The 19,779-nt window shown below is 44.8% G+C and overlaps 1 long non-coding RNA gene across 1 annotated transcript; it reads left to right on the top strand.

Annotated features, from left to right (window-relative positions):
* The first annotated feature begins 2,125 nt into the window (after positions 1-2,125).
* LOC104004245 (uncharacterized) lies at positions 2,126-11,765 on the top strand. The gene is made up of 3 exons (XR_677138.3): positions 2,126-2,399; positions 10,460-10,603; positions 11,533-11,765. It is a non-coding gene; the product is annotated as an uncharacterized LOC104004245 (long non-coding RNA).
* The last annotated feature ends 8,014 nt before the right edge of the window (positions 11,766-19,779 follow it).

Consider the following 19,779-nt stretch of genomic DNA (forward strand, 5'->3'; position numbering starts at 1 on the left):
TCGGGGGCCTCACAATTTGCTGGGGTTCCTCAGCTGAAAAGTGGTAGTACTAAGATTGGAACCAAAGGCTGTCTGGCTTCGCTGGTAGGCAAGTCTACTCTGCCACTCCGCCCTTGCCAAGTGCAGGTAGTCCAGCCCTATTTTTCTCTCTTCCCTAAGTGGAGAGAAATCATTTGAACAAATACTGGCCGTGCGCGGTGGCTCACACCTGTAATCCCAGCATTTTGGGAGGCCGAGGCTGGCAGATCACCTGAGGTCAGGAGTTCAAGAACAGCCTGGGCAATGTGGTATAACCTCATCTCTACTAAAAATACAAAAATTAGTCGAGTGTGGTGGTGGGCGCCTGTAATCCCGGCTACTCAGGAGGCTGAGGCAGGAGACTCACTTGAGCCAGGGAGGTGGAGGTTGCAGTGAGCTGAGATCGCACCACTACACTCCAGCTTGGGTATCAGAGCAAGACCCTGTCTCAAAAAAACAAAAAAAAAAAAAAAAAAAAAGGAAGGGAAACTTTGGTTACACTTCATGAGCATCCAACAGAGCTGAAAGATCCAGACCCTACCAAGACTCAAGAGGGGAAGATGTTGATTAAACAGGTAGGTACAAAGTGGTCTGCACTGGAGAAATACAGAAGTGACTTCAGAAAGTGTGCAATTCATTTACACTGGGAGAGGGCAAACTAAGATGTTTGAGAAGTTCCTGGTTCTCAGGATTCAGGCTAAATGTTTCACTTCTTTCCTCTGTAAGAGAGACACTGACCTCACAGAATAAAGGCTGTGCTGAACACATAAAAGAGGCACTTACTTTTGCACTTTATTTTCTTCTCTTTACCTAACTTATTCTTTTTTTTTTTTTCCTGGGATGGAGTTTCATCTTTCAATCAGGCTGGAGTGAAGTGGCAAGATCTTGTCTCACTGCAGCCTCCACTCCCCGGGTTCAAGCCATTCTCCTGCCTCAGCCTCCTGAGTAGCTGGGATTGCAGGCGGCCACCACCATGCCCTGCTAATTTTTCTATTTTTAGTAGAGACAGCATTTCACCATGTTGGGCCAGGCTGGTCTTGAACTCCTGACCTCAAGTGATCTGCCTGCCTCGGCCTCCCAAAGTGCTAGGATTACAGGTGTGAGCCACCGCACCCGGCCCCTAATTTATTCTTAATACATGAACAGGCTAAAGAGCATAATTATAAGAGAAAGCCATAATGTGGCAAGACTTGTAGTTCTGTGGCATGGGGCAGTACTTGAAGGGTAAATTCAGTGTGTCTACAAAATAAAGTGTGTTCTTAAGTGGTTTGCTGTGCTCACACAAAGTAAATGCATTATACTGTAGTTGCTGACATATAATGTGCATCTTTTTAAAAGCCAGCAACATGGCCATAGAGACGACTTCATCTTGCCTAATGAAAAGAATCAAGAAACACTTCAAAGGAGTCACTGAGATGCACATAAAATACCCACACTCTTAGGCAGTGCTCTACCAGTGACTGTTAAGTATATGATATCCTCAGTCAAGCTACGGTAAGCTCATTCATTTTCATAAAGAATTCTTGCTTGAACTTCCAAACTGTACCCTGCAATGCAGTGTAATTTGTGTAGACACAGCATTCTGCTTCTAGCTACTTATCAGTCCATTTTTATGACACTTTTAACTGCAGGGCGTGGGCTCCCTGATACAGACCAGACCTTGAAGAACAGCAATTCCTCGTCAGAGTTTTAGTCCAGCGGCACCATTCCGTACAAGAGCAGTTATATTTTAGGAAACTGGGACAAGAGGTTAAGGCTGGGAGTGCTTTGGGGTGAGTAAAGTAAGGTAGTTTGGAATTAGGCAAAATGGCAGGATTAGGAAGGGCGTGCCATTAAACTATACGCAAAAATACAAGCTGGGGTATTTGAGAGGGGTCAGAGAGTATGAAGATTGAGCCAAAGAAATCCCACACATGTTATCTCCTCAGCCGGAGAATACATCTCAAATAATAGAGACATGCATCTCACCTAAAAGCGAGAACGATGTTCAGTTTTCTCAACGAATATGTATTGAGAGACTTCTACTTATAAGCACTGCATGAGGTCCTACTGGGAAAGAAAGACAAGTAAGAGCAAAAAAAAAAACATAAGCTCTATGAGAGGAAGATAAGCCGGGGCAGTGGGGGTTCAAGGGAGAAACAGACAGAAGAAACACAGAAAGTGGTTCTATAGAGGAGGGGAGCTTTAGAAGATGAGAACGATTTCAATCTGTGGAGGATGGGGACTTTCCAGACTGAGACAATGTTATCTGCAAATGAATGGACGTGGGAGAGGCGGAAGATTTTTCAGAGGTTTTGCATTCTAGACTGGCTGGATCATGGTTTTTGGAGACAGGCCTGGAAATGGAGTGTGGCGCTAGAAGAGAAGAACTTCGTTTCCAGGTGAGCCATCAAGAAAGTGTTGACATTTCCGAGCAGCAGAATGACATCGCTAAGGTGGTTTTTCATTAGCTTTCTCTGGATCTTGTATCCCAGATGGATTAGGAAGTGGGAGAAGAGATTGGAGACAAGGAGTCTGGCTTAGCATTCCTATCCCTGGTCCAGATGGCAGTTGATGTGTTTTGATAAGGAACATGGCAAGGGAAACAGAAAGAATGGATGGTGTGTATGGTTTTGAGAGACATGAAGAGGGAGAAATGGGGATTGGTTACTTCGTGGATTCACTGTGAGCAATAATCTGTTAACGAATAAAGCCTTACATTATGGAGCACTTACTCAGCATCTCGCCCTGTGTGATCAATGATGTACCTGGCTTTTCTCATGTAAGCCTCGCAGAAACACTGGAGTAGGTGCTATTACTGACAGAGAGGAAGGAATCAAAGGTGACCAGTAGAGTTTTAGCCCCTAGAGACCGGTAGAATGATGGTATCATTATTACAAACGGGAAAGTCACAGAATTCAGTTTGTGGTCTGTTGGGTTGGAAGTGTGTAGCCACCGTTTGGTGAATGAAGTCATCCTGCCAGAAGTGGTGTTTGGAGCCCCCAGAACAAATGAAGGGGTTGGAGGAGTATTGTGAAGAAGGCGCAAAAGTGATAGGAAGAGGCCAAGAATTGGGGGACCCAGGAATACAGAAGAGGCCATAAGAAAAAAGAGAAGCATGACCCCTTCCCTTCTAGACCTTTTAAAATGCAGAGCAGTCTAAAGAGAGATCTCTTGTGGAGGGCAAAAAGGAAAGAGATGTTATCACGGAAATTCCAGGTTCCAGTTAATTGCGTGAGCCAGGGAGTGTCTGAGACAAGCTTAAGCTCTTAGTGACTTTGTTTATAGTAGCAGGAGGTTCTAAAGGACCCCATGGAAGAAAGGAATTAGATGGGAGGACAAATGGAATGGATAAGACAGGCTTGATACGGATGCTGATAGAGAAAAGGGGTATTTTGGCCAGGTGCATTGGCTCATGCCTGGAATCCCAGGACTTTGGGAGGTCAAGGTGGGAGGGTTGCTTGAACTCAGGAGTTCAAGACCAGCCTGGTCAACACGGTGAGACCCTGTCTCTATTAAATTAAAAAATTGGCCAGGCACATACAGGTAGTGTGTGCCTGTAGTCTAGCTATTCAGGAAGCTGAGGCAGGAGAGTTGTTTGAGCCTGGGATGTTGAGGCTGCAGTGAGCTATGATTGCGCCTCTGTACTGCACCCTGGGCAAGGGTGAGACACTGACTCCAAAAAGAAAAACAAAACAAAACAAAAGGGAGTATTTCATAAGGGGAGGAGGGTAATTGCAGATGGGAGAGGTTGGTGCCCTGGACGTCCTGGGCATCTGCTCCAGGCTTGAAAGCTAAGCCTGCCCTAGTGGCAATTTGGGTCCCAAAACCACCATGGAGAGGACTGGGTAGGGAAGGAAGGAAAAAGATCTTTCAAAAACTTGCTGTGATGAGCCCTTGTAGCTTCCTTCTGTCCTGCTAGGAGATAACATTCTCAGCAAGCCAGTTAGAGCTTGGTCTAGCAAACGCACACAGCCCCACTCCTCTCTTTCCTCTCAGAGTGATAATCGGCTCTATCATTTGCCACCCCAAAGCTATCTCTTTCTTCTCTGAGGTGTGGAAATTCACATATCTTATCAGTTAATCCCTGTCCTTTGATTATGGAATCACATCCTCATGTCCCACCTTTTTTAAGAAAAACATATCTAACATCCCATTCTTCTCAGACGTTGATTCTAGGCAGCACTACGCAAGATAAAACACTCTAAATAATTTATAGTATCATATTCCAAGCACTGAATAGATTTTTTTTTTGCCCAAACTGAAAGATATTATTTAAGTAATAACTACAGATGTCAGAATATCAAACCACACAGGACTGAGAGCCAAAGGTTCAAGGTTGTTATGATCTTTCTTTTGTGCTCAAGCACCACAGAGCACAGATGTCAGTGGTGAAGAAGAAAAACACTTTTTTCCCCTTTTCTATATGTATTAGTCTGTTCTCACGTGCTAATAAAGATGTACCTGAGACTGGGTGATTTATAAAGGAGAGGTTTCAGGGACTCACAGTTCTGCATGGGGCTGGGGAGGCCTCACAATCATGGCAGAAGGCAAATGAGGAGTGAAGTCACATCTTACATGGCAGCAGGCAAAGAGAGCTTGTGTAGGCAACTCCCCTTTATAAAACCATCAGGGCCAGGCCCGGTGGCTCATGCCTGTAATCCCACCACTTTGGGAGGCTGAGGCAGGTGGATCACCTGAGGTCAGGAGTTCGAGACCAGCCTGGCCAACATGGTGAAACCCCATCTCTACTAAAAATACAAAAATTAGCCCGGATTGTGGTGGGTGCCTATAATCCCAGCTACTCAGGAGGCTGAGACAGGAGAATCGCTTGAACCTGGGAGGTAGAGGTTGCAGTGAGCCGAGATGGCGCCACTGCATTCCAGCTTGGTGACAGAGCAAGACTCTGTCTGAAAAAAAAAAAAAAGCCATCAGATCTCATTAGACTTACTCACTATCATGAGAACAGCATGAAAAAGACCCACCCCCATAATTCAATTACCTCCCACTGGGTCCCTCCTACAACATGTGGAAATTATGGGAGCTACAATTCAAGATGAGATTTGGATGGGAACACGGCCAACCCATATCAATATATAACTATATGTAGGTGTCCATTCAGTGACAGATACATTAAGTTTTTGCAAACGTCGTTGTTTCAAAATGTTACTGTTATGGGCTAAATTGTGTGGTTCCCCCTACCTAACCCCCCAGAAAATAAATGTTGAAGTCCTAACCCCCAGTGCTACAGAATGTGACCTTCTTAGATGTAGGGTCTTTACAGATGTAATCAAGTTGAAATGAGGTCATTAGGATGGGCCCTAATCCAATGACTGGTGTTCATCTGTAGAGAGACATGAAGACAGCCATGTGAGGGGAGTGATGCAGGTACAAGCCAAGGAGCACCAAGAACTGCCAGCAAACACCAAAAGCTAGGAGAGGCAAGGAAGGCTTCTCCTCTAGGGTCGGCAAAGAGAGCCTGGCCTTGCTGACACATTGATTTGGGACTTCTAGTCCCCAGAACTATAAGACAGTTTCTCTTGTTTTAAGCCACGCAGTTTTTGGTACATTGTTATGGTAGCCCCAAAAAACTAATAAAGGGGGCTGGGCGTAGTGGTACGTGCCTATAATTTCAGTGCTTTGGGAGGCTGAAGCAGGTGGATTGCTTGAGTCCAGGAGTTCGAGACCAGCCTGGGCAACATGCTGAAAACCCATCTCTACCAAAAATACAAAAAAAATTAGCCAGGCGTGGTGGCACTGCCTGTGGTCCCAGCTACTTGGTAGGCTGAGGTGGGAGGATCACTTGAGCCAGGGAGGTGGAGGCTGCAGAGAGCTGAGAAGGTGGAGGTTGCAGGGAGCTGAGATTGCGCCACTGCACTCCAGCCTGGAAAATAGAGTGTGACCTTGTTTAAAAACAAAAAACAAAAAACCAAAAACCTAGCAAAGGAGTGAAGGTACTAAAATTAAAGTATGCCGGCCGGGCACAGTGGCTCATGCCTGCAATCCCAGCACTTTGGGAGGCCAAAGCGGGCAGATCACAAGGTCAGGAGATCGAGACCATCCTGGTTAACACGGCGAAACCCCGTCTCTACTAAAAATACAAAAAATTAGCCGGGCGTGGTAGCAGGCGCCTGTAGTCCCAGCCACTTGGCAAGCTGAGGCAGGAGAATGGCGTGAACCTGGGAGGCAGAGCTTGCAGTGAGCCGAGATTGCACCACTGCACTCCAGCCTGGGCGACAGAGCAAGACTCCGTCTCAAAAAAAAAAAAAAAAAAATTAAAGTATGCCAATGATTGATGTACACTAATGCTCTTAGTTAGAAAGTTAATATTTTTCCAAAAATCAACTCATAAGAAAGTGGCATACAGGAGACATGTTAATGGCTGCTATGGGTGGAATGCTAGGCAGTTCACTACAGTAGGAAAGTGGGATATCCCTTTATTCTCTCTGTGGGAGCTTTGATCTGGCCTACAAGGAGAATGGTCATCCTTTCATCTACAGCTCCCTCCTCCTCAAATGTTAGGGTCTATGGTCAGGAGAAAGGGCTTGTTCCTTAGCTGAACGGGCACATGAATGATTAGAAACTCCACCTCTACTTTCAGATAGTGTGGAGTGAGACATAGCTCAAAGCCCATCAAGACACTACTCTTGGTCCACAAACACTTCTAGAGACACTTCTAGAGATGCATTAATGGATGGGGGAAACATTAGGGATCATCCAGGTCTGATCCTTCACTTCCTTCTTTTTTAATTTTAATTTTAATTTTTTTTGAGATGGAGTCTCACTCTGTCGCCCAGGCTGGAGTGCAGTGGCTTGATCTTGGCTCACTGCAACCTCTGCCTCCCAGGTTCAAGTGATTTTCCTGCTTCAGCCTCCTGAGTAGCTGGGATTACAGGCTCCTGCCACCACTCCCAGCTCATTTTTATATTTTATTTTTAGTGGAGACGGGGGTTTCGCCATGGTGGCCAGACTGGTCTCGAACTCCTGACCTCAGTTGATCTGCCCACCTTGGTCTCCCAAAGTTCTGGGATTACAGGCATGAGCCACGGCACCCGGCCCTGATCCTTCACCTTCACAACACTATTCTTCTGAGCTTTCAAGGTTGTTTGGTTTTAATATGAACTCAGCAATGAGTTAAGAATATGAAAATGAGAAATATTTAAGGAATTAATTCATGACTCCCACTGCTTGGCTTTCTGACTGAGCTGAGGTCAGAGTCTAAAAAAGCAAAGTATTTCACATTATGAAGGGTCCCAAAGGGAAAAACTAATCCATCTGAAGAATCTGTTCAGTTACCCCAAAGAAAACCTCTCCATGGTACAGCCATTTTGGAAAAACAGTTTGACAGTTTCTTAAAGATTAAACATAAATTTGTGGTCTGACCCAGCAGCCCCACTCCTGGGTATCTACCTAAGATAAATGAAAACACGTCCACACAAAGACTTGCACACAAATATTCATGCCGCATGATTTATAATAGCGAAAGAATGGAAGCAACCCAAATGTCCATCAATTGGTGAATGAATAAACAATATGTGATGTACCCATGCAATGGAATACTATTCAGAAATAAAAAATAATGAAATACTGATCCATGCTACAGAATGGATAAACCTCAAAAGCCTTATGCTAAGTGAAAGAAGCCAGACATGGCCAGGCATGGTGGCTCAAGCCTGTAATCCCAGCACTTTGGGAGGCCAAGGTGGGCGGATCACCTGAGGTAGGGAGTTTGAGACCAGCCTGACCAACATGGAGAAATTCCATCTCCACTAAAAATACAAAATTAGCCAAGGGTGGTGGCTCATGTCTGTAATCCCAGCTACTCGGGAGGCTGAGGCAGGAGAACCACTTGAACCCGGGAGGCAGAGGTCATGGTGAGCTGAGATCACGCCATTGTACTGTAGCCTGGGCAACAAGCGTGAAACTTCGTCTCGAAAAAAGAAAAAAAAAAAAGAAAGAAAGAAAAAGAAGCCAGACACAAAAGGCTACTTATGGTATTATTCCTTCTATATGAAATATCCAGAAAAGACAAATCTAGAAAGTAGAGTAGTGGTTTCCTAGGGCTGGGGGTGGTAAAGGGATATGGGGCTGGAGATGAACACAAAGGTTCCTGCTGCAGAATAAAAATGTCCTAAAACTGGATTGTGACAATGATTACTGAACTTGACAAACTTACTAAAAAGTATTGTAGACTCAAAATGGTTGACATTTATATGTAAATTACATTTCAATAACACTGTTTATATGAAGAGAGAATGCGGCAAGGCGCCGTGACTTATGCCTGTAATCCCAGCACCTTGGGAATCTGAGGTGGGATGATCACTTGCGCCCATCCTGGGTAACATGGCGAAACCCCGTATCTACAAAAAAATACAAAAATTAGCCTGGAGTGGTGGTGCTCACCTATAGTCCCAGCTACTTGGGAGGCTGAGGTGGGAGGATCGCTTGAGCCCAGCTGCAGTGAGCCCTGATCACAACACTGTGTTCCAGCCTGGGCAACAGGGGTGACCGTGGAAAGAAAAGAAAAGAAGAGAAGAGAAGAGGGGAGGAGGGGAGAGGAGGAGGGGAGAAGAGGAGGGGAGAGGAGGGGAGAGGAGGGGAGAGGAGGGGAGAGGAGGGGAGAGGAGGAGGGGAGAGGAGGGGAGAGGAGGAGGGGAGAGGAGGAGGGGAGAGGAGGGGAGAGGAGGAGGGGAGAGGAGGAGGGGAGAGGAGGAGGGGAGAGGAGGGGAGAGGAGGAGGGGAGAGGTGGGGAGAGGAGGAGGGGAGAGGAGGGGAGAGGAGGAGGGGAGAGGAGGGGAGAGGAGGAGGGGAGAGAAGGGGAGAGGAGGGGGAGGAGGAGGGGAGAGGAGGGGGAGGAGGAGGGGAGAGGAGGGGGAGGAGGAGGGGAGAAGAGGGGAGAAGAGGAGAGGGGAGGGGAGGGGAGGAAGGGAAGGAAGGAAGGAAGGAGAAGGGAAGGGAGGGAGGGAGGAAGGAAGGAAGGAAAGAAGGAAGGAAGGAAGGAGAAGGGAAGGGAGGGAGGGAGGGAGGGAGGAAGGAAGGAAGGGAGGGAAAGGTATATTATTCATGCTTAATATGCTGCAACATGGATGAATCTTAAGAATATTATGCCAAGTGAAATAAGTCAGTCACAAAAGGACACATACTGTATAATTCCACGTATAGGAAGGACCTAGAGTAGACAAATGTATAGAGACAGAATGTTGGTAGCCAGAGGCTGGAGGAGAGGTGAGTGGGGAATTCATGTTTAGTGGGTACAGAACTGCAGTTTGGGAAGATGATAAGTATTCAGGTGATGGTTGCACGAAAATGTGCATGTACTAATGAATGCACCAATGTACTGTGCACTTAAATGGTTAAAATGAATTTTATCATGTTATATACACATGCGCACACACACATAATTACAATTAGTTACAATTGTAGTTACTATAATTAAACTATAATTATATAGAGAGAGGCCACATATGTTTCTGTCAGTAAACTGTTTAAAGTTCAGGCCTATTGCTGCTTGATAAACCATGGATGAAAAATTGTCACATGATTTCTTGTGGCTCAACAGTCCCATCCCTGAATGTTGCTTTTCCCTCTGTCCTTCCGGAGGTAGCTGTGTATTTTCGGTTTTACTAGGTCAGTAGACTTCAGTCCGTCCTGATTTCTGGGTGGTTTTTGTTGACTTCTACAAGAAGGCTTCTGTGTGATGTTACCTCTGAGACCTAAATGTGCCAAAATCCAGCTGTGAAAATGTCATGACATGGACCATCTCTTAGGGCGTTTTACTTGCAAAAGTAAACCGATGCTCTAAATCAAGTTTTCCTGAGGCCTGCCTGTTCAGTGGCAGGAAAAGGAAAGTTTCTATTTATCTAAAAAGAATGTGTCATTTGCCATTTTTAATAGTTTTATAAACCTGTTGAAAAATGGTGTTTCTTTGACCTATTCATCCTTGAAATAGAGTGGCCTTCTCTCTTTCCCTTTTTTTTTCTTATGGTTCTTATAATAAATATAGCCATAAAAGGAATTTTTTTTTTTTTGAGACACGGTCTCACTCTATAGCCCAAGCTGAAGTGCAGTGCTGCGATCTCGGCTCACTGCAACCTCCGCCTCTGGAGCTCAATCGATTCTTGTGCCTCAGCCTCCTGAGTAGCTGGAACTACAGACACATGCCACACACCCAGCTAATTTTGTGTATTTTAGTAGAGACAGGGTTTCACCATGTTGACCAGGGTAGTCTCGAACTCATGAGCTCAGGCGATCCACCCACTTCACCTCCCAAAGTGCTGGGATTACAGGCCATGAAAGTATTTTAAGACAATCTTTTGGACTCTTAGAGCATTTTGCTAATAAAAAGCATTGAGGAAATCCCATTTTGATACAACACAAGTAACTCTGGGAAAACTTATTTCTCTGCATAGTGCACCAGACGGTAAAACCCCCCAAAAGACATAATTTGCTTCCTCTTTTTCAGTTTCTGAGAGCACTAATTCGGTCATGAGACAGATGTCTGATTTCCGCGTGGGGTGGAGTGGGACGAGGTGATAGTGCGGAGCAAATAAACCTCCCCTCTAGGGCCTGTGGATATGTGCAGCCTTCCTTCAATTTCAGATCCACGGTACGTGATTGACATAGATTAGTTATGACCTACCTATGCCAACCCCAGAGCCTTCTACAAACACTGGCTCTTATTAGCAAATTACTTCTCCCCCAGTTACGGTGCATAGAATTAACATTCTCATTTTGCATCTCAGGAAATTGAGGCGGGGAGGACTAATAGAGTCAAACCAGTCAGTTGTCAAACATAGAAGATTGGAAGAAAGTGACCTATTTGTCTTCCAGATCCCCTGTTGAAACTCTCTAAAGGCACTGCACAGTGTCACCACTGTTGGACTTTGTTTAGTCAGAGGATGATCTCCTTGTGTATTTACATTCCTAACTGGTTCTGATGGGGAAGCCATACAGTAATGGCCATACATTATCGTATGGCCACACCATATAATAATGGTGGCTGAGAGGCTCCCGGAGAGACACTTGGTAGCATGTCCAGTGGTCACAGAATGTAGCAGGGTCAACAAGTTTTACAGCCACCAATGAATGGGAGGAGGGGGCGCCATGTAGAGGAAGGAGGAGGGGAGCAAAACTTGGACTAATTTCCTGGAGAGCCACAGGCCTTGTTAAGGAATCTTTAGGATAATAGCTCTTTTGACTGGCTGTTTTTTTTTTTTTTTCTCTTTTAGAAGTAGTAGTAGTGGTTGGCTGGGAGAGAGATATGGAGAAAGCTGGGTAGGAAGGCGGTCAAAAGACATGTGATGGGGCTGATTAACAAGCAGGCTTTGTAAGCTGGGCTGCGGGGACACCTGCAGCTCTTGCAGACAGGCTTGCCCAGTAGGGGTTGTTTGAATGAGAAAACAGCTTCCGAAAAGATGTAGCACAAGAGCATAAAAGGGAAAGAAAAATGTGCATTTGTGAGATGAGGGAATGGTAGAGTTTTATCTTGGGATTCTCCTTTAAATGACTTTCATTATCTAATATTCTCAACCGTAGGTCAGCATCACAAGACGCATGAAAGAGGACTCATCGCCAGGGCATGGAGCTGGTGTTTTGATCAAAATGGAATTTGCTCTCAAATAGACATGTATTCACTAATCTCCTTTCTTTTAAATAAGTAAATAAAACAAACACAAAATCTCTTCCAGCTCAGCTGACTAAGTCCTAGTGGGGATGACAGCAACATTCACTTGCAAGATCCCACAGAGCTAGTGTCCAAAATAAAAATAAATGTGACTTTTCATATCAAGGCATAGTGTTGCTTTGTTTGCAATTCAGTTAAAGAACAGGCATTACAATGCTATTGTGCTACGAGATGCACATCTTTGGGGCTCTAACACGGCGAAATCTGTGCTTGACAGATGGGCATCAGTATCTTAAGAGAGCCAGAAGGGCTCAGTTCTTGGTTTCCAAGGAGCTAGGTTTGGGTGGGGTGGAAGTGGGGGAGCAAAGAAAAAAAATCCCCGTACCTCCCATGGTCAATCAGCTTAGGCCGGATCCATTCCAGATGGCTGTGTCTTATATTCATTGATATTTCCCACAGCTAATAGAGCCTTGGTAAATAGCAATTGTGTGATCAATTTATATATATTAAATTCCCACTGAGATAGCTAAGTTACCAGATAAGGAGAACACTTGAATTTGATTTCAGCAGGACTTGGAAGGAATTAGGCAAGGGTGTCATCACTGTCACCTCCTGTCAACTCTGGAAGCTGAGTTGGATGCTTTTCCTTTCTTTTCTTTCTTTCCTTCTTTCTTTCTTTCTTGCTCTCCTTCCTTCCTTCCTTCCTTCCCTCCTTCCTTCCCTCCCTCCCTCTTTCTCTTTCTTTCTTTCTTTCCTTCTCTCTCCTTCTCTCCTTCTCCCCCTTCTCCCCTTCTCTCCTCTCCTTCTCTCCTCCTTCCATTCTCCCTTTCTCTCTCTTCCTCTCTTTCTTTCTCTCTCTCCTTTCTTTCCTTTCCTTTCCTTTCTCTCCCTCCCCTTCTCTCCTTCTCTCTTTCCCCCTTCTCCCCTTCCCCCTTCTCCCCTTCTCCCCTCCTCTCTCTCTCTCTCTCATCTTTCTCTGTTGCCCAGGTTGGAGTGCAGTGGTACAATCATGGTTCACTGCAACCCCAACCTCCTGGGCTCCGTGAATCTCCCACCTCAGCCTCCCAAGGAGCTAGGACTACAGGCATGAAACACAACACTTGGATAATTTTTAAATTTTTTTTGGAAGAGGTGAGATTTCATTATGTTGCAGAAGCTGGCCTTGAACTCCTGGGCTTAAGTGATCTCCTAGCCTCGGCCTCCCAAAGTGCGGGGATTACAGGCATGAGCCACAACGCCTGGCTGGATGATTTTTCTTGGTGCTGTCATTAGCTTCAGTTTCCTTTTATATAAAATGCAGTTAGTGACACCTTCCTTAGAGGGTTGTTTTGGAAGTTACATAAGCTAAGTTATGTAAAGTGCCCAATTCAGAACCTGGCCTATCATATGCTCTCAATAGATGATGGTGCTAGGGCATTCATTAGAAAGTTAAATCCATTCCTTCGCTCACCAGCAGCCTTTGATCCAGGAAACACCTTGTGCCAGGCTCTGAGCAAAGCCCCGAAGATGCGGCAACATGCCCAACAGATATGCTTCCTGACTTTCTGAATAGGACAGCATAGCGAGAGGTAGGGACACAACCAGATGCCCCCATGCATTTCTTTTTTGTTTTTGTTTTGTTTTGTTTTGTTTTGTTTTGTTTTGTTTTGTTTTGAGATGGAGTCTCACTCTGTCTCCCAGGCTGGAGTGTAATGGCGCCATCATGGCTCACCTCAACCTCCGCCTCCCAGGTTCAAGCCATTCTCCTGCCTCAGCCTCCCAAGTAGCTGGAATCACAGGCGTGTGCCTCCACGCCCAGCTAATTTTTGTATTTTTAGTAGAGACGGGGTTTCACCATGTTGGCCAGGCTGGTCTCGATCTCCTGACCTCAGGTGATCCTCTGGCCTCAGCCTCCCAAAGTGCTAGGATTACAGGCGTGAGTTGCTGCACCCGGCCACCCATGCATTTCTGATGACACATTGTAACAGGTGCTCTGAAAGGCCAGTGCACTATAAGGTCATAGAGCAGGGGGCTTTATATTCTAGGGAGTCAAGGCAGTTTTCCCTATCAATGGACATTGGAGCTGAGATTCCAAAGATCAGGGTTGACCCCTTGGAGTATGAGACATGGGAAAGAGGCAGAAAATGGGCAAGGGTATCTGGTCTGTCATTTAATTTCACACTCCTAGAGGATCAAAATATTGCTGGCTGTGAACTTGGAAGAACTGAATTCCAGTGCTTTTTCTAGTATGTGAGTAGCTATCGTCTGGCATCACAGGGATGGGTTTGGAGGGGACACAGACAGTGCCGGGGAGAAGGTTAGGGGTCTGCAGGGAGGACACATGGCTGGAGGATTGTGGAGGTAAGTAGGAAGATGCCAGTGGAATACTGGAGCAAAGTGGCCAAGGAGCACTGGGCTGAGAGTCAGGAGGGCTGAATTCTTTCCCTGGCCAGCATTCTTATTTTACAGATGAAAAAAAAAAAAACAAAAAACAAAAACGGGCTCACAAAGACTGTGTATTTACCCAAGATATATGCACCTAGTAGGTGGTGAAACTTAGACTAAAATCTAGGCCTTTTTATTCTAGGTCTCTTGACAATACCACACGGCTGTCTGTAAAACAGAAAGCTTTAAGAAAACAACTGCTGGCCAGGCGCGGTGGCTCATGCCTGTAACCCCAGCACTTTGGGAGGCCAAGGCTGGTGGATCACCTGAGGTTGGGAGTTCGAGACCAGCCTGACCAACGTGGAGAAACCCCACCTCTACTAAAAACACAAAATTAGTTGGGCGTGATGGCTCATGCCTGTAATCCCAGCTATTCAGGAGGCTGAGGCAGGAGAATCGCTTGAACCCGGGAGGCGGAGGTTGAGGTGAGCCGAGATCGGGCCACTGCACTCCAGCCTGGGTAACAAGAGTGAAACTCTGTCTCAAAAAAAAAAAAAAGAAAAGAAAAGAAAAAAGAAAAAAAAAAAAAGGAAACTACTGCTAAGGTCCCTTCCAGGTCTAAATAAAGTATAATAGTATGGAATAGTACCTCCTCAAGAGAAGAAAAGAAAAAAGAAGAGAAAGAGAGAAAGAAAGGTAAGGTAAGAGAGGAAGGAAAGAAAGAAACAGAAAGGATAAAACAAGAGAAAAAATCCTTAATTTTCTCCATGGTCTTTTCCCTTTGGAATATATCCAATTTAATCATTTCTAGACCATTAAAATCCATGTCAGAGCCACCACCAGTAGAGCATTCTGTCACCATCCCACTGTAAGGGCAATTGCTAGGAGAGACGTGAGACTTCTCCACCCTATCATCATAATGCTTATTTCAGCCAATGTTTCATTATCTGTGCCCAGTGCAGGCCAAGCCATGGAAACATGAACCCCTCCGAGAGTTCAAAACCGTTCTGAGTCATTAGCTCTAATATCCTCGCAGCTCCAAAAGCAACCGTGCTAGAGGTGCTCTGCTGAGCACCATTCCCTTATGCATTTCCATGTTATTGTTTTGAGCCTATAGGTAAGAGCTTGGAAAAAGCACAAAGCAAAGAAACCGTTCACTTTGCACCAAGGCCATACAGCAAGTTCAGTCACCTGGCTGAAATTAGGCTCTCCAGGATACCAGAAAATGTCTTGCCTTTTATGACTTGTGCCAAATCTTCTTCTGGCTGCTCCACATACAAAACAAATATACTTTTCCTGAAGGCCTTTTTGGCATTTCCTTAATCCCTAAGCCATAGCGACCAAAGACACCGTCCTTCATGCCAGCGTGTGCTTCCCTGCCAGCCTCTACCACCCGCACACAAGTTTTCTGTTAACGCTTTTGTAAAGAATTTAAATGTGTTGCCAGTTAAATGAGGTATTAAGGGCTCTGGGGTTTTTAATCTCCGGTTTTCTATCAGAAGAAAGGAATCATGGTAAAAATTGTGCTTTGCAGTTCTATTGGAATTGAAATATTTTCTGCATAAAATGTTGGTATCATCAACATCAAAAAGCCCAAACATCAACATCAACATAAAACCCCTCATTTTATAAAACAAAAGTTTCAAAAAGTGGAATCCACTTTTTTGGTGGAATAGACTCAGGAGTCACATTGAAACTCTTTATTAGTAATAAATTGCAACAGCCCTTGGGCTCTTGCTGTTGAAAGGGAAAGTTAGTGGTGTAGAAATGGAAAGCAAGTAACCAAAATTAAGATACTCTGATGTGCTACTACATACAAGAATAAACCATCTAAAAGGACAGCATATTAATAGTGCACTCATTTTTAGCCAAATCTACAGTAAAACAATCTTTTCAACACTTATCCCAAATTCTATTGTTTAAGACTTTTCTAGGCCGGGCACAGTGGCTCACACCTGTAATCCCAGCACTTCGGGAGGCGGAAGCTTCTGGATTACCTGAGGTCAGGAGTTCGAGACCAGCCTGGCTAACATGGTAAAACCCCGTCTCTACTAAAAATACAAAATCAGCCGGCTATGGTGATTCACACCTGTAATCCCAGCTACTTGGGAGGCTGAGGCAGGAGAATTGCTTGAACCCGGGAGGCGGAGGTTGCAGTGAGCTGAGATCGTGCCACTGCACTCCAGCCTGGGCGACAGAGCGTGACTCTGTCTCACTAGTGTAGAAATGTACAGATTAGAAAGTACAATGGATTTACAAGGCAATCAAGAGAGACAATAAGGGGGCCAGGCGTAGTGGCTCACGCCTGTAATCCCAGCACTTTGGGAGGCCGAGGTGGACGAATCACCAGGTCAGGAGATCGAGACCATCCTGGCTAACACGGTGAAACCCCGTCTCTACTAAAAATACAAAAAATTAGCCGGGCGTGGTGGCGGGCGCCTGTAGTCCCAGCTACTTCGGAGGCTGACGCAGGAGAATGGCATGAACCCAGGAGATGGAGCTTGCAGTGGGTGACAGAGTGAGACTCCATCTCAAAAAATATATATATATAAAAATAGAGACAATACGGTCAGTTTGTATTGATACACACATTACTTCGAAGAAAACTGGACACTTTTGAAGGATCAAGTGACCCTTTTTGGGTACTAGGCCATTAGAAAAATTTTCTTTTCAGAAATGCAATCTATGTTCTATGGAATCTCCAGCTTAAGACGTAACTCAAGAATGACTCAATGAGGTCTTGTCAATGGGGTTAGTAACCTCCAGGGGTAATTTAAGAAAAGGTATTGCTAAGCCAGGCACGGTGGCTCACGCCTGTAATCCCAGCACTTTGGGAGGCCAAGGCAGGCGGATCACGAAGTCAGGAGATCGAGACCATCCTGGCTAACACAGTGAAACCATGTCTCTACTAAAAATACAAAAAATTAGCTGGGCATCGTGGTGGGCGCCTGTAGTCCCAGCTACTCGGGAGGCTGAGGCAGGAGAATGGTGTGAACCCGGGAGGCAGAGTTTGCAGTGAGCGGAGATCACGCCACTGCACTCCAGTCTGGGCGACAGAGTGAGACTTCGTCTCAAAAAAAAAAAAAAAAAAAAAAAGGTATTGCTAATCTTTGTGATGCTGACACGAGTCAGGGTGTGGACACATTCCTGGTTTCTCTTTATTGAGAGACCTACCAGGTGTGTATGAACCATGAGTTTATATTTATGCTTTTTGGAAAAATAAATATGTAGTTCACGTGTTTTAAGGTTAAGAAGCTTTTAGAACTTACAGCCTAATAAAAAAGAAAAAAAGGCCACGCACGGTGGCTCACACCTGTAATCCCAGCACTTTGGGAGGCTGAGGCGGGTGAATCAACTAAGGTCAGGAGTTTGAGACCAGCCTTACCAACGTGGAGAAACCCCGTCCCTACTAAAAATACAAAAATTAGCTGGGCGTGGTGGTGCGTGCCTGTAGTCACAGCTACTTGGGAGGCTGAGACAGAAGAATTGCTTGAACCCGGGAGGTGGGGGTTGCAGTGAGCCGAGATTGCACCACTGCACTCCAGCCTGGGAGATGGAGACAAAAAAAAAACAACAAAAAAAAACAAAAACAAAAACCAAAAAAAAAAAAAAAAAAAAGAAAAGAAAAGAAAAAGAATCATAGTAATAAAAAGAAAATAAATAGCTTAAGAAGTTCTATAAGGGTTCCACCTACTTTGCAAAGTATCAGTGTATTTTACTTAATCCAAATGCTGTGTTTTTCAACCTTCAGGGGGTAATCCTGCTTCCCCTTTGGGGTCCAGGGAAGCAATTCATATTCTCTAATCGCTTCTGCAGGATTTCCTCAAATCTCTCTTGTTCTTCTCTAAGCTTCAGTACATTCTAGACAACACCCCCTTAAACCCATCACCATTGATGGAATGTATTTACCCTCACCGATGGGTATTTGTTCCACATTTTCTATTTTAGTCAGTTCTACCTTTAGAGTTATTTACACACACACACACACACAAACACACACACACACACAGCATCTCACTTAATTTTATTCATCCTTCAAAGTTCATCTTAGGTCATTTCTTCCCCTCCTTTGTCCCCGTGTCCTTTCCTCCTTGGTCCAATGCATTCTGAATGTTTTTACCATTTACATTAATTCTTTTTTTTTTTTTTTTGAGACGGAGTTTCACTCTTGTTGCCCAGGCTGGAGTGCAGTGGTGCAATATAGGTTCACCGCAACCTCCCCCTCCCGGGTTCAAACCATTCTCCTACCTCAGCCTCCAGAGTAGCAGGGATTATAGGCATGTGCCACCACATCTGGCTAATTTTCTATTTTTAGTAGAGATGGGGTTTCTCCGTGTTGGTCAGGCTGGTCTTGAACTCCTGACCTCAGGTGATCCACCCGCCTCGGCCTCCCAAAGTGCTGGGATTACAGGCGTGAGCCACCGCGCCCAGCCTACGTTGATTCTTTAATGTTTACTTCTCTACCTTCTTTTATTGTTCACAACCATTTTACAGGTTTCTCTCTTGCTCTTGTCTCAACAATAAGAGCCCAGAGGTCAGAAGTCCTGATTTACACCTCATATTGTGTGCCTCTTAACCTGTAGAGGTGAGCCGCACTATATGCCATGTGTCAGTCTTTGATGTTTCCCTGTCAATCTTTGTCCAGACATTGAGTTCAACTTGGTCCCTTTGCCAAGTTCATTTCCCACTCGGATCACTTGTATTGCTGTCTGTGCACACGAGGACATCTGAGATAACTATGGAAGTTGGTTATTTCCATATGAAGTTGCAGGAAAGGGGTTCAATGGATGATCATGTTGGTGGGTGAAAATGATGCAGTATATAGAACATCGACAGATTTCACGGAGGCATAGACCAAGAATTTCATTTTAACTTTGTGTGATAGAAGGGAAAATAAATATTTGTGATCAATTGGAGCCATTTCTGGCTGAAGCAGCCGGTTATTAGTCATTGCGAATTGATCCACTAGCTTTCTGGATTTTGTAGACTGTATGAGTCTCACAGGTTCATCCTCCCACCGACAGCATTCCTGACCTTCAGGGTGTCAATACAGTCTGGGTCCTCTGTCCTAATCAAACTCACCACACACACCAGGCTCTCATCACCACTTTTCTGAGTCAGTGGACCTCATTTTTTTCCTGATGCAGTTTCTATCATTACAGGCTCAGTGGTAAGCCAACAACAAGGTGATGGGTTCCTAAAATAAGTGAATACAATCTTAGCCTCCTTATAATGTTGGGTGTCGAGCTGAGGGATGAGGTAATGGATATAGCCAGGAGACTGGACACTGTTGATAGGAAGCAGTAAGGAACTGGAAGCTGTTTCACCCAGAAAAGATGGGTGGAGATAGAGATGGACCTTGCATTTTCATCTACACATGTGGAAGTGAGAGTTAGTTTACACAAAAGCTAGAACTACTAAGGGTAGGTTACAGAAAGGCTCACTGTGTTTAAAAATTGAAGGAACTGTTCCTTACTATTGAAGGAACACACCGAGTGAGCTCCCAACTCTACTAATATATAAATATTTGAGTTCAGATAATTAATTGAGATATAATGGAAGAGATTCCTACATTGCATGTAACTAAAACTTAAATGCTCCCTAATGACATACGCAAATTAATCTGACTCCAAGTTTCTTTAAACCTGTGATGATTTCCAATTCATTGATGTCTTTCATGAGATATACAGCTGTAAACAAATAGAATTCCAGCTTCAAATGAATCAAGATTTTATACAAAGGCAGGATTTGTGGGTCTGTGTATAGGAAAGGGAGAGTCTTGCCCCAAATCAGTC

Source organism: Pan troglodytes, chromosome 7 (assembly GCF_028858775.2).
Source record: "Pan troglodytes isolate AG18354 chromosome 7, NHGRI_mPanTro3-v2.0_pri, whole genome shotgun sequence".
In the NCBI taxonomy this organism is placed as follows: Eukaryota; Metazoa; Chordata; class Mammalia; order Primates; family Hominidae; genus Pan; species Pan troglodytes.